This window comes from Equus przewalskii, chromosome 4, assembly GCF_037783145.1.
Source record: "Equus przewalskii isolate Varuska chromosome 4, EquPr2, whole genome shotgun sequence".
Lineage (NCBI taxonomy): Eukaryota > Metazoa > Chordata > Mammalia > Perissodactyla > Equidae > Equus > Equus przewalskii.
Genome location: NC_091834.1, coordinates 12,534,633 through 12,548,051, shown reverse-complemented (window position 1 = coordinate 12,548,051; position 13,419 = coordinate 12,534,633).

The window sequence follows — 13,419 nt, the reverse complement described above, 5'->3', positions numbered from 1 at the left end:
CTCTTCTCTGATTCTGTAGTCTCATGAGTTATCATCTAGATGCAAATCCATTTCAGGGTTAGAAGGAGTCTTAAGTGGGATTTTGCCAGGCCATCCTTCCAAATGGCCCCTTTCAGTGTAGAGACCACCGTCTCCCTTGGCAGCCTGATCCCAGGGAGGGCACAGGACTCCCATATGTGAAGCTGGAAAGTCTGTGTTGACTCTCAGATACCGTGATTGCCCACCTGAGATATTCTTCTCTGATCTTCAGGATTTTATGATCTCAGCAAACTTTCCCCCATGGTTTTAGATGAAAAATAGTAACTTCTGGGCAAGCTCTAGGAAGACTGACCCTGAGGGAGCAACACGTTCCTTTTCTGAGGAAGAGGTGTTTAAGTTTTGTCAGTGCTGGACCACAGGAACAGAAAACAGTCATGAGCGGATCAGGTCAATGTTTTACTAACGAAAAGAGTGAGTTAAGAGAGTTTGTGCTTGGGGTCTGAATATTGAATGGGTCCACACATATAAGCATACTTCTTTTTCTACTTTTGTTATTATCTTTTATAATGGCCCAATTTTATGCACTTATTTCTTATTCTAAAGCAATAGAAGTTCAATGTAGAAACTTCAGAAAATATAGATTATTAAAAAGAAGAAAATTAACTAAATCCTTCCAAGCAGGAATAAATACTTGGGTGTATATTCTTCTAGTCATTTCTCTTTCTTTGTCTCTCTGTCTCTGTCTCTCTCTGTGTCTCTTTTTTGCTTCCTGCCTCTTTCTTTCTCTAGGTTCATGTGCGTGTGATTTTATTTTAAAGGGACCAATAACATAGGTGCTAATCTGATTTTTCCCCAGGTCACTTTTTTTATTTTTTACTGTTTTGAGTGGCAGTTTTGAATTCTATCTGATAAATAAATCACAATTTGTTCATTCTATTCTCTTGATTTTAGTGGAGTTAATTTTAAGTGGAGCTTATTACATAATGACTAATCTTTGCCTTCAATTTCAGCTGCTTGATCAAACCTCCAGCAAAGGCGCTCAGTACTACAACAGAGCAGTGGTCAGTCCTTATCAGTGCAGCCCAGTGGAATCAGACAATTGACTTCCTCACGTTTTGTTAGATATCTCACATGGGCTCCATCAGGCCCACAGGCCTCAAACTGGATGCCCGGGACCTCGTATGCTTTTTCCCCTGGGGACCGAGCAAGAGTCATGCCAGCTGAGTTTAATAACAAAAGCTATAGCTTTATTCAAACGGCCATTAGCCCAGTAGAAATAGCTTTCTGACGTTATTTGATCCCAGGACATATGGGCTATAGAAGTTCTTTGGCCTTCTAGTGTTTAAAGAGTTTTTGTCCAAATCAAGCAGCGTAAGTCTTACTTTTAGTTTTTGTGAGCCTTACTAGCGCATATTTAAAACTGCAGGAAGAAACCTCTGCATTAACAGTTCCAGTTGGAGCTGGGGAAAGCTGAGTTCTTTTAATTCCAATAAACCATTGGCAGGCTAGTCTACATATACATTTGCGCCTCCTGCCTCTTCCAACTGAGCCAGAGAGTCTCGATCGTTACTGCCTTCAAGCTGTGAACAGCTCATGACCAGTACGTGAGAGCCTTTGGCCCTTACAGGGATGCTCTTTGCGTTCAACCTTTCTGCAGGCATGCTTATGAACTTTCCATTACAGCCAGGCCAGACTTGCTGACATCTCCCTGCGGAGTATGTACCTGGCTGAAAACCACTTGCAAAAACTTTTAGCTAAAGTGTAAAAGTACGTGCATTGGCCAGCTGTAAGTACTATACCATGTGGAAAAAGACTCCAGCCAAGCAGAGCCACCTTGACAATAGGCTGGACCAAACACGAGAAGCAGGTGTGTTCCCGCCCATCATCCCTGTATCAGTACAGCTACCATGCGCTATGGATGCTCCCTCTGAAACATCTAACCCGTTCTTGGCTGTTCATCTCCATTGCTGCAACCTAGCCCAACTTTCTGCCTTATTTGTCTATGATATTTCTAGAGCTCTCTCTGTTGAGCTCTCTCAGCTTCCTTCTGCCACCTTCCTATCCGCTCCCTGCACTATAGCCAGAGCAGTCTTTTTAAAATGCAAATCTGCTGATGTCTTTCCCAGTGGCTTTAAAAACCTGAACATGACCCATCAGGCCTTCTCTGCCGAATCTCTAGCCTCATATCATGTCCCCATCCCAGATATAAACAAGGCTCGCCCTCCCAACTTTTAGGGTTTAAGTGTCACCTACTCAGTGAGGCATTCATTCTCTAAAGTTGCAACACCCCTCCCCCACCACACGCTCACCTCCTATTCTCCTTTCCTGCTCTTTTCTTCTCCTTGCTATGTTTCACCTTCTAACCTACTCTACATTTTATTTCTTTACTTTGTTCATTTTCTGCCTCTTCTCTCTGAATTTACGTTCCCTGGAGGTAAGGAGTTTTGTCTGTTTTGGTGATTGTTTCATTCCTAGCAACTAGACAATTCCTGGCAAATAGGAGATATTCAAAATATTTGTTGAATAAACTTCCTGCTTTATAATCTACGCACCAGCAGTACATATTTATAAGGAGTATTTCTATAGCATTCCTGAAAAGCAGGTGGATTCATTACAAAAAGTTTTGTTAGTAACCGTGCAGGAGAGGAGGGCACAGATAAACATTTTTTTCAATTCCCCTCTGCTACATCTCTGAAATTAAATCACACTTGACAGTCACATATTATGCTGTATTTCCTTTTTGCAGCCTTCATCACACTTAGAATTAAATAATATTTTTGTGTATTTTGTGGTTATTGTCTGTTTTCCTAGTAGGTTGGAAACATTGTGGGGTAGGGACCGTGTTTGTTTCGCTCAGAGCCAATGAATGAATTAATGAATGAATGCCCCTGTTGCAGCAACCATAGATAATGGAGCTGGGAAATTTACCCTTAAGGCAGAAAAATTAGTTTTTAAGGAAAGTCTGAAAAATGGTCTTTCTCCCTGAGAAGTATTGGATCCTTGGCTTCTGAGAGAAATAGCAGAATTTTCTGCCTCCAGATCTTCCCCTAAATTGCTAGATTCCCACACGCTAGGTCTTACTTGAATTAAAAGGGAGGTAACATTGCAAGATGGATCCCCAGCACTGGGCGGCCTGTTCTTTTGAGGTTAAGAGAATAAATAGTTACAAGAATCTTCACTTGTATTGTTACGGACACTTTGGACTTTACTGAACAACATTTAAGAATCTGATTTAAGAAGTAGTATCAGAAACTGATCTGAAATCAAAGCAAAACGGAGCACCCTATGCAGGAAAAGTCGACTTAATCCTTTGGAAGATTTTTCACTAATCTTGGGGGGAGGGAGAGAGTTTTTCTCTTCTAATTATTCAATTTTTGCTCTAAAAACTGTTTTCATTCTACTGTACTGAATGCCAGATGGTAGAAACTTATGAAGAAGAAAGTATTTGTGAATAATCATGCAGCCTTTTGGTCGCCAGCTTTCCTAGTTATCAACTCAACTTCTTGCTTTCTTCCCCACCTACCACAACATGGCTGATACCACGAGCGAGCGGGAGGGGTAGCTGCACATGAACTCAGCTTGGGAAATCTCCCTCCTTGGAAATTCGCCCAGTCCAGGCTGGGCTCCAAAGCAAAGGGCAGGATACTTTTCAGGTGGTTAAAAATGCAAAATAGAGGAGCATGGTGCCTACGTAATTTTCTCAGTAAGCATTTGCCACAAACTCCTCAAGCACTTCAGCTATAGTGGATTATGCTGACATTTTTCTTTTCACTGTTTTCATGAGTTTTGAATATTGAAACAGATTTTGCTGGGGATAATGGAAAGCAGACTTGGGAAACACTTTTTTTTTTTTTAAATCTAGATCAGATCTAGCTTTTGATGTAGGACTAACAATAGGAATATAATGAAGCAGGCAAGTGGGATTATACAAGTTGGTTTTGTTGATAGTATCTAAAAACATTTTCATTTCAAACCATTTCCTTAAATATAATATTTGCCTTTTAAAGGTCTAGCCTCTGCCAAATGTTTCCCAATAAAAAGCTTGCCCATTATTTACATTATGGTTACATTTTGATTTTCTGGTTATTTGAAGAATGCTCCATGGATATCTAGCACGTTGTGATCTTTGTTATTTCAACCGTATATTGGAACAAAATAAACAGGAATCACTGGAATGATCGCCAGATCACAATGAAAAAGTATATTGAGGTTGCTTAAACCAAAGAATTGTCCAGATTCAGCAAGAAAGTCCATGATTGGCCAAGTCTTACTCCACATACTATGTCTACCAACCAACTTAATTGAAACAACACCCTTGTGAAGTGGGGCTATTATTATTAATCCCATTTTAAAAAGATGAGCTAACAAAGGTCTAGTGGTTACCTAATTTGTCTTGGGTTATATGACCACCAACAGGTCGAGTTGGACGTGAAACAGGTAACCTCAGGCAGAATTCACATCCTTAACCACTGCCCCATACTACCTGCTTGATATATGACCAAAAATACACCCCAGAGCTGTTTTCCTAACACAATTTGTAAAAGATGGTGTGCTTTCCTTTCTTTATAGTGTTCTTTAGATTTCTCACCTTGAAAATATGAGGACACTAGTAATCCTCTGTGTGAGTTGGGTGAGCACTTGAAATCTGATTGCCTCCATCTTCTCATTTATGGAATGAAGTCATTGCAATAATATTTCTGAGGTCCCTTCCAGCTCTGTGGTTCCACTTGTTCTCTGTATAAGGGTCTTGAGTATGTGTATGTGTGGTTGGGAGGGTGTGCTGCATGAGAGAGAGGGGTGTGGGATTACGAGGGTGTATGACGAAGAGGATAGTCTTCAAAGAAATGGAATTAAATAATTCATTAAAATGACTGAGAAAGCACATTTCTGTCTCTTGCGAGCAGTGGGGACTTCATAACTCAGAGCTTCATCACTTGGAAGTTTTAGGCCATGTATTTACCGGCAGGAATTAGGTAAGACACCCCTGACCATTCACAAGTGGTTCAGATATAGAAATGGTTTTTTTCACCTCATCAGACCTGCACATGGAAGCAATTAGAATCTACCAGCTACAAGGAAATCCTGTTTGATATCATCACCTAATGTTTTCCCCAAGACAATCAGCAGAGGTTGATCTGCTTTCTATGGGAAATCAAAGCATCTTGAGGAATGTAGATACCCACTTTCCTTGGGGATATTTAGACATTCTTCCCCCATGATTTGTAAGATTAATAAATAACAATTACAACAATAATGGTGCTATTTTGGTGGTGCCTGGTAGACACATAAAGCAATATAATCACCCCAACAGCCATACAATGATAAAATTATTAGCCACAATCAGTAGAAAAGAAAAATGATAAGCACTACACTGGAAATGGCAGAAACAGGATTGAACCTGAGGACTATCCAGCTTCAACTACACAGCATGCAACGCAAATTCATTCCAGGAACACGCAACAAAATGCTAACCTAGGAAAACACACCACTACCATTTTTTCAGTAATACTGAGATTTTCATTCTCTGGACCTCTCAAATTTTTTCTCCCTTTCCATTTTTTTCCATTAATTTAAGAGCATTCCTAACTCCTGACCAGATTTTGCAACAATGGCCTAATTTTAGCCACTCTGTTTGCCACCTAATCAAATCCTCCTTTTCAAGGACTCTTCATGATTTGAAAGAAATCCCAACACCAAATTTCTTCTGATAAGCGTTGTCTATACCACGCATGATGGCATCTCTTCTGTGCTATTCACTAGTGGCCTCTCTTGTGCAAACTTTGCATCACGAATAAAATTGTGGGTTCACCAAGGAGAGCACAGTTAAGGCACAGAGAAGCACATTTTGAAAACCACTGAATGAGTTTATCTCTTTTGGTTCTCCTACCTCCTACAGTCTAGGATTTTACATCTGAAAACCAGCCACCACCTAACTGCATGTCTGTTTTGTACTAGTCACTATTCTGTAAGGCCCTGTGCCTACTGTGTTGTAGAAAACAATCAAATTAGATTTGTGTCTTACGCAGTTGATAATTTAATCACGGGGAAAACCTAACTAAATTTTGATTTTTGTTTTCCCAAATCTGTACCACTATTTCAAATGAATCTGTCTTAACTGAGGGTCAAGAAGAAAGTAGAAATAGATCAGGAAAAATCAGAACATTTGGACATGTGGTTTAAAGGCAAGGCATAGAAGAAGGCAGGAAGGATTAAATTATGTTAATCATTTTATCACTAAGTAATTTAATATACTTTCAACAATTCGACTTATTTCACCAATTGCTTGTTTATGAATTAGAGCAGGCAGATTCAAGTTCAGGAAAGAGCAAGGATGAGGGATCCACAAATTTTGTACTTTTAATTGTCTTTGGTACACTATTTCATAATTTTCCTTTATTAAAAAAATTAAAACATCAATTGAACACATGCAAATGAGGGAGGATTAACACACACACACAATTTTCCACTGTCTATATTTATTTATGATTAATTTTTAATTCCCAAAAAATCTCGCAAGGCTGTATAAAAGGTAAAATCTCAAGTTTTGCCACTGACTGAATTAACTTCATATCTCCAGAGTTCTAAAGTTTTTTATACAAATCCAGAAATTCCTAAAATCATAGTATAATGTTCTATTTATTTGGAATGTATTTGGTAGTGAGCAATTGAATATTCAATGAATCATGACTTAAAAGATATGGGATTTGTTATTTCACATGACAAGATGTCTGGAGGCGGTTTGGTTCCAGAGTTGGTAAATTCAGAAGCTCAAGAATGTCAGGGTTCCATGTTGGCTTCTCTGTAGGTCCCTTGTCCTTCCTCTCGTGGTTTCACAATGGCTACAGCAAGTGCAAGGACCATGTCCTCCCAGACAATGTGCAAAGGCAGGAAGAGCCCAGTGTCTGTCCTGGGTTACTATTTAAGAGTAAAGAAGATGTTGCTAGAAGGCTGTCCAGCAGAACGTGCTGGTCAGAAGAGCGCATGCCCATGCCTAAACTCACCACTAGCAAGAGGGAAGAAATTTACACCGTTGCTTAGCCTAGTAAATACCAATCCCTCATCCCACCCAACCCCCACCCCTGCCCAGCCTGAGGAGGAGGTCCCTGGAGAATATGGCTGCTCAATATCAGAATAGAATTGAGGTTCAGTTAGGAAGGAAAATAGGAACTATTGGGTAAACAATCAGTGTAGCCTGCCCCAGATATCACTGGGAAAATGCAACTCTATAGTTATATGACAAAAAATATTTACACAAAAATCTCACAATAGCTCTTACTAAAAAGCATGTTGATGATGTGTGTGAACCCACAGAGGGGCACATGGATTAAATTTTCCCTAAAATATACATGGGTTTAGATTGTGGGGGGACGTTCTTGGGAAAACATGTTGTGAGTTTTACCAAACCCAAACTTTTGGGGAAAAAAGACAATTGACAACTGAAAACATAGTGAGAGTCACCCGCTGGAATTCCATCCTACATGTGGTTTGTCGAAAGTTTTGAAACCCTGTGGTATGGCCCCTGTGGATCTTGTGCCTCTGACCACCTACAGCTTCTTAAGATTGAACCAACCTGCAGCAAAAGCTCCGACAGGGGAGGGCCAGGCTGAGTGGGTTCAAGTGGATTAACTATTTGATCCATGTGTCCATTCGTCCATCGCACAAAGACTTTTTGCTCTCCTAATACGCAGCAAGTAGTATATTGTGTTCTAGGGATCCAAAGTGAAGAAATCTGAGTCCTTGCTCTTGTGAAGCCTGTGTCTTGTAGAGAAAAACAGTCAACTCTCAGTGACAGCTAATGGCCATAATGAAGCATTTCCACGGGTAAGAGAAGCTGAGAAGGGCTGCCTGCTTGTACCTGCTGGGTGGTTTCAAGCATGCTCTTCCTAACCAGTGTGCTTACAACTCCAATTCAAATACATGAGACTGGATAAAACCCCAAACACAGGTTTCTGAGGCATTTTCCCCTTTAATTCTTGAACCCACATGTATGTGAAAGGAAATTTAATCCATATGTTTCTGAATCATTCATACTTAAACCATCATCATTTGTTTTGTAAAAGCTGGTAAGGTCCAAGAAGCCTTTGGAGCCTTTTTTTTTTTTGTCAACAGGAAGTTGATTAAACCAAGAAAGAATGACCTCTGATAGCAAAGAAGTCATCGAAGGCCCAATACTATGAATCCATGAAATTCAAATGGCCTGTGAGCTTGGCAGACCCTGCAACAAACTCAAACACGTTGCCTGTGGTGCAATCGCACGCCTCTTTTCCAGGTTATGGCCCCTCATCAGAAATCCTGCCGGGAGGTATTTGGATGATACGTGCCCCAATTACGTCTTCTTTGTGTGCTTAAGTGATGCAACAGTCCAAAGGCCGAGGGAACCAGAATGCTAATTCAATCCTGAGCCATCATTCAGGCCTTTTTGAAAATTGGGAAACTGGTTTTCCCTTCTTGTAAATGCTACCCCGAATGCCCCCCAAACAACTGTTACAAAGTTTGCTTTGGGATTTAACTAAGATTCCTGGGGATTTAAGATACTGGCTGCCAGATTGTTAAAATGCGTTAATGTTTATAGTGATTATGATTACGAGAACTAATAATAAATACTTGCATATACCTGGAACGGAGCCCAAATCCTACTGTTTCGAAAGAAAGACTCAGTGTAAAGCCACAGCTCTTCGGAAAGCTGCTCAGAGGAAAATGTGAGACCAGTCTAGACCCACAGAACTGCAGCTAAAAGCCAGAAGCAGGCTAATCAAATTCTCCCTAGACCCCTTCCAATGCTTTAGAAAATTAAAAAGAAAAATGGCTACCTTAATTGTATCTTTTCATTACTACCAATTTGGATAGGCTGCCTGGGGGAAAATAATTATGTTTCTGATTTCATCAAGCACAGCACAAGTAAAAGAAATAAATAGCTGTAGTCAGAAGTCTTTCCGAAGTGCAACTGTCCTGGACACAGTTAGTTCCTATGTGCTGTTATAACCTGAATGGCTGACCTGTCGCCAGTCCCATCATGCTTCGTTCTGTCTCCGGATGCTCAGCTCGAGTGGTCAAGGCCTCTTGCGGGTGAATGAGGCGCAGATCGAAGGTCTGATTCATTATGGACCTGTGAGCTCTTCTGAACCACACAGGTCACACCCAGAATGGGGTCACGCCCCAGGATGGGGTCACGGGTCCCCAGGAGCCAAGTCCTTCCTTCTACCCAGAAAGCAGTTCCCGGTATGTTTGTTCCAGTCGCCAGCCAGTAGCACTGCTCCTGCATGCAAGGGGCAGCGTGATCAGCACTTTGGTTCCAAAGTTTCTCTGTCACGCTTGAATCTAATGCCACGTACTCGTCCACCACAGAAGCCACAACAGAGGTTGCTGACTTCTTTGTTCTCAGCAGAAAAAAAATGTTTTCACACCTTTTGATAGTAATCTTCATACTCCGGGACCATTCAGGGTATCATTTTTCCTTTCATGGTCATAGAAAAGATTTTCACTGTAACATATATCTCACCAGGGAAGATGATAAGGAGAGTAAAAATTACAAGAAAATGGAAGACATACTTTTCAGAGTCAACAGAATGTAAAAATCAAACTTATCCTAAAGAAACATTTGCTGTATTTAAAAAAAAAAAAAAAAGAAAGACAGAAAGAAAAGAAAACAACTGAGAAACTGATGAACTTTTAAAGCTATTCTAATCTCAGAGGGTATTGTGTGTCCCTTTTATAGGACAAACGGGTAACCTGTACCCCATGCATAATACCAGGGACTATATAAGGCAAGTGTTTACAAACTGTGCTGGATTGTTTAATCCAAAACGTTTCCCTCCTGCCTCAGGATTGTGTGTCTACATGAAGTTTAAAAGGCTTTTAAAGATAAGCAGGGCCAATAAGCACTTGAGAGCCAATGGGGCGGCTTTTTGCTCGTTAACTTGATACGGGCTGATCTACTGATAGCCAATCCACAGCTTGAAAGTGATGAAAGAAACTCCAGCAGAGAGAAAGTGGCAGTGCCATCCCCAGAAAAGATGATTGGCTTAAGCCAAAGGGGGAGACACGAAGAATGGTGGGAGAAAGCCTACTCTATAATTTTACACTTTATCCACCACTTTTTTGTTGTTGTTGTTGTTTTTTGTGAGGAAGATTGGCCCTGAGCTGACATCTATAGCCAATCTTCCTCTTTTTGCTTGAGGAAGATTGGCCCTGAACTAACGTCTGTGCCCATCTTCCTGTATTTTATGTGGGATGCTGCCACAGCATGGCTTGATGAGCAGTGTGTAGGTCTGCACCCGGGATCTGAAACTGCAAGCCTGGGCCGCCAAAGTAGAGCTCACAGATTTAACCACTATGCCACCAGGCTGGCCCCAATCCACCACTTTTAAACAATTTTTTTAGAGTGACCAATTTTTTAGAGTGATCCCTGCACTTGGCGTTAGAAGATTGCAATCAGGGTGTGAGCACCTTGGACAAGTCTCCCACTTTCTCTGATATTCACTCCTCTGTGTCAAAGTCATGTGCGACCTAAGTGGCAGGGAGAGTCACCTGCTTTTGGCAGAGATTCTTCGTACATCGTTTTATCAGATTTGCCTCCCAAACTGATAGAATATTTTTTGTCTTATTTTTATTAACAGCTTTATTATGGTATAGTTGGCATACAATAAATTACCCACATATAAAGTATTAATTTGATAAGTTTGACACCTGTATACATCCAGGAACCTTCACTACAATTAAGCAAATAAATACATCAATCAGCCCAAAAAGTTTTCTCATGCTCCTTTGAAATCTCTTCGTCCTGCCCCTTCTCATCACCTCTTCCTCCAGGCTGCCACTGATCTGGTTTCTATCACTATAGATTAATTTACATTTTCTAGAATTGTTATATCATTGGAATCATACAGTATATACTGTTTTTTGGGATGACATCTTTCACTGTGCGCAATTATTTTGAGATTCATTCACACTGTTGTGCATCTCAATAGCTCATTCCTTTTGACTGCTGAGTAGTATTCCATTGTACGGATGTAGCACCCTTTGTTTACCCATGCATTTGTTAGTGAACATTTGGGTTTCCAGTTTTGTTCTATTTCAAATAAAGCTTCTATATGCATTCATGTACAAGTTTTTGAACAGCCATATGCTTTCATTTCTCTTGGGGAAATACCTAAGAGTGGAATGGCTTGATCACATGAAGATGTATGTTTAACTTTTTAAGAAATTGCTGAAATGTTTTCCAATGTGGTTGTACCATTTGACACTCCCAGGATATCAAAGTTCTAGTTGTTCCACATCTTCACACTTTGGTATGATTAGTTTTGTAAAGTTTAGCCATTCTAATAGGTGTACAGTAGTATGTCATTTTGATTTTCTTTGCCTTTCCCTAATGATTAATGATGTAGAACATTTTTTATGTACTTATTTGCATCCATACGTATCTTTTTTGGTGAAATGTCTGTTCAAAACTTTTGCTCATTTTTTGGAGGGGGCATTATTTATTTTCTCATCATCAAGTTTTGAAAGTTCTTTATATATTTTGGATATACGTCCTTTATCAGATATGTGATTTGCAAATATTTTCTCCTAGTCTGTGGCTTGCCTTTTTATTATCTTAACAGTGTCATTCATAGAGAAAAAATTTTTAATTTTGATGAAGTCTAATTTAGCAGCTTGCTCTTTTCTGAATAGCGATTTGGGTACTATATCTAAGAAATCTTTGTGTAACTCAAGGTCATAAAGATTTTCTCCTATGTTTTCTTCCATAAATTTTATAGCTTAGTGTTTTACATTTATAGCTATGCTCTAGCTTGAGTTATCTTTGTATGTGATGAGGGTATGAATTGAAGCACTTTTTTTAATATGGATATAATCAGATAGAGTTTTTAATCAGATGACTGCAGAGATACATATTGAGAAAAAATAAGGATTTTTAGCAGTATTGTGATAAGGTTGAAAGCGAAAAAAGGAGTAACTTATGTGATGCTCATAATGGTAAAATCACGTGCAGTGTTGTTTTCTTCAGCTGAATCTACCTAATATGTATGCTTTTTTTTTTTAAAAAAACATTTTTTTGTCTGGTATTCTAACTGCTTGTTTATTTTTATTTATTTATTTATTTTGAGGAAGATAGCCGGAGCTAACTACTGCCAGTCCTCCTCTTTTTTGCTGAGGAAGCCTGGCCCTGAGCTAACATCTGTGTCCATCTTCCTCTACTTTATATGTGGGACGCCTATCACAGCATGGCTTTTGCCAAGCGGTGCCATGTCTGCACCCGGGATCCGAATCAGTGAACCCTGGGCCACTGAGAAGCAGAATGTGCAAACTTAACTGCTGCGCCACCAGGCCAGCCCCCCAATGTGTATGCTTTTGAAGTGGTTTTGGGGTTTATAAGTCCTTTAATTAATTGTGTATAATTTGTCAAGTAAGTCAAGGACAAGTAATATCAATAATGAAAAATTCAGCAACTCAGAATCTGTTAGAAGCATTGGCTCTCACTGAATCAGCGAGTCAGCAACAAATGGAGGAAAGAAAGGAAATTCTGGGAGGATAGGTTATATCAAAAAAAACAAAGGAAAAGGAGGAGGAGAGGGAGAGACAGTGCTGTCAGACAGTAAGAGTGTCTGAGCCTGGGACAAGCCATTCCTTAATGACCGTACTTGTAACTTTGGCTGCTGAGTCATCACCAATGAGACAGCGAGCCAGCCCTGGAAAAGTGTGAGACCTGAAAGAACAAAAGAGACTGTTGGGAACCAATAGGGGCTCCTTACCAGGCAAAATAACACCTCCTTGCCTATTGTGTGGACTCTGCCCTTCCCGAGGCTCTTGGAACCTGGCATGCCTGAAGACAGAGCTAAGCTTTGGCTAGAGTTAACCAACACACAAAATAACCAAATAAGAATTGATTAATATTTACGACGAGGCATTGTGAGAGCTGCCATATTTGCTTGCCTGGTTGAAAGTCCGCAAGAAGTATCCCACATGCTTTCTGTTATGTCACTCCTGCAATAGAATAATGAAGTTCCTCTCCTTTTTAGTTTCAGAAAAAAAGACAATTATTCATTTCCTGGGTTGCACATGGGAAAAATACAAAAGAGTAGAGGAAAAAGGCTTCAGACTGAATCCTCCTGGTCCTCTCACCCTTGTCCTCACCCTCTTCCTGAGCCAAGGGTCGTTGTAGTACCTACTTGTGGACCTTGGGGAAAATCGAGTTCATCCTAAAGGTGAGCGTGTGTGTGTGTGTTTTAGTACAAAAGGGCATGAGAATGGCTAATATATGATAAATTGATCAATGCTAGAAATCTCTTGGGACAAATCTTGCCTCTTTACAAGTACTGCCACACAGCTCATTTCTACCAGTAATTGAAAGTTACCAATGTTTACTGAGCACCTAAGTCCTCTAGCATCTTCCTAAGCCTTTTATGTCTGTCATCTCAACTATTCTTCATAACAGCCTGAAAG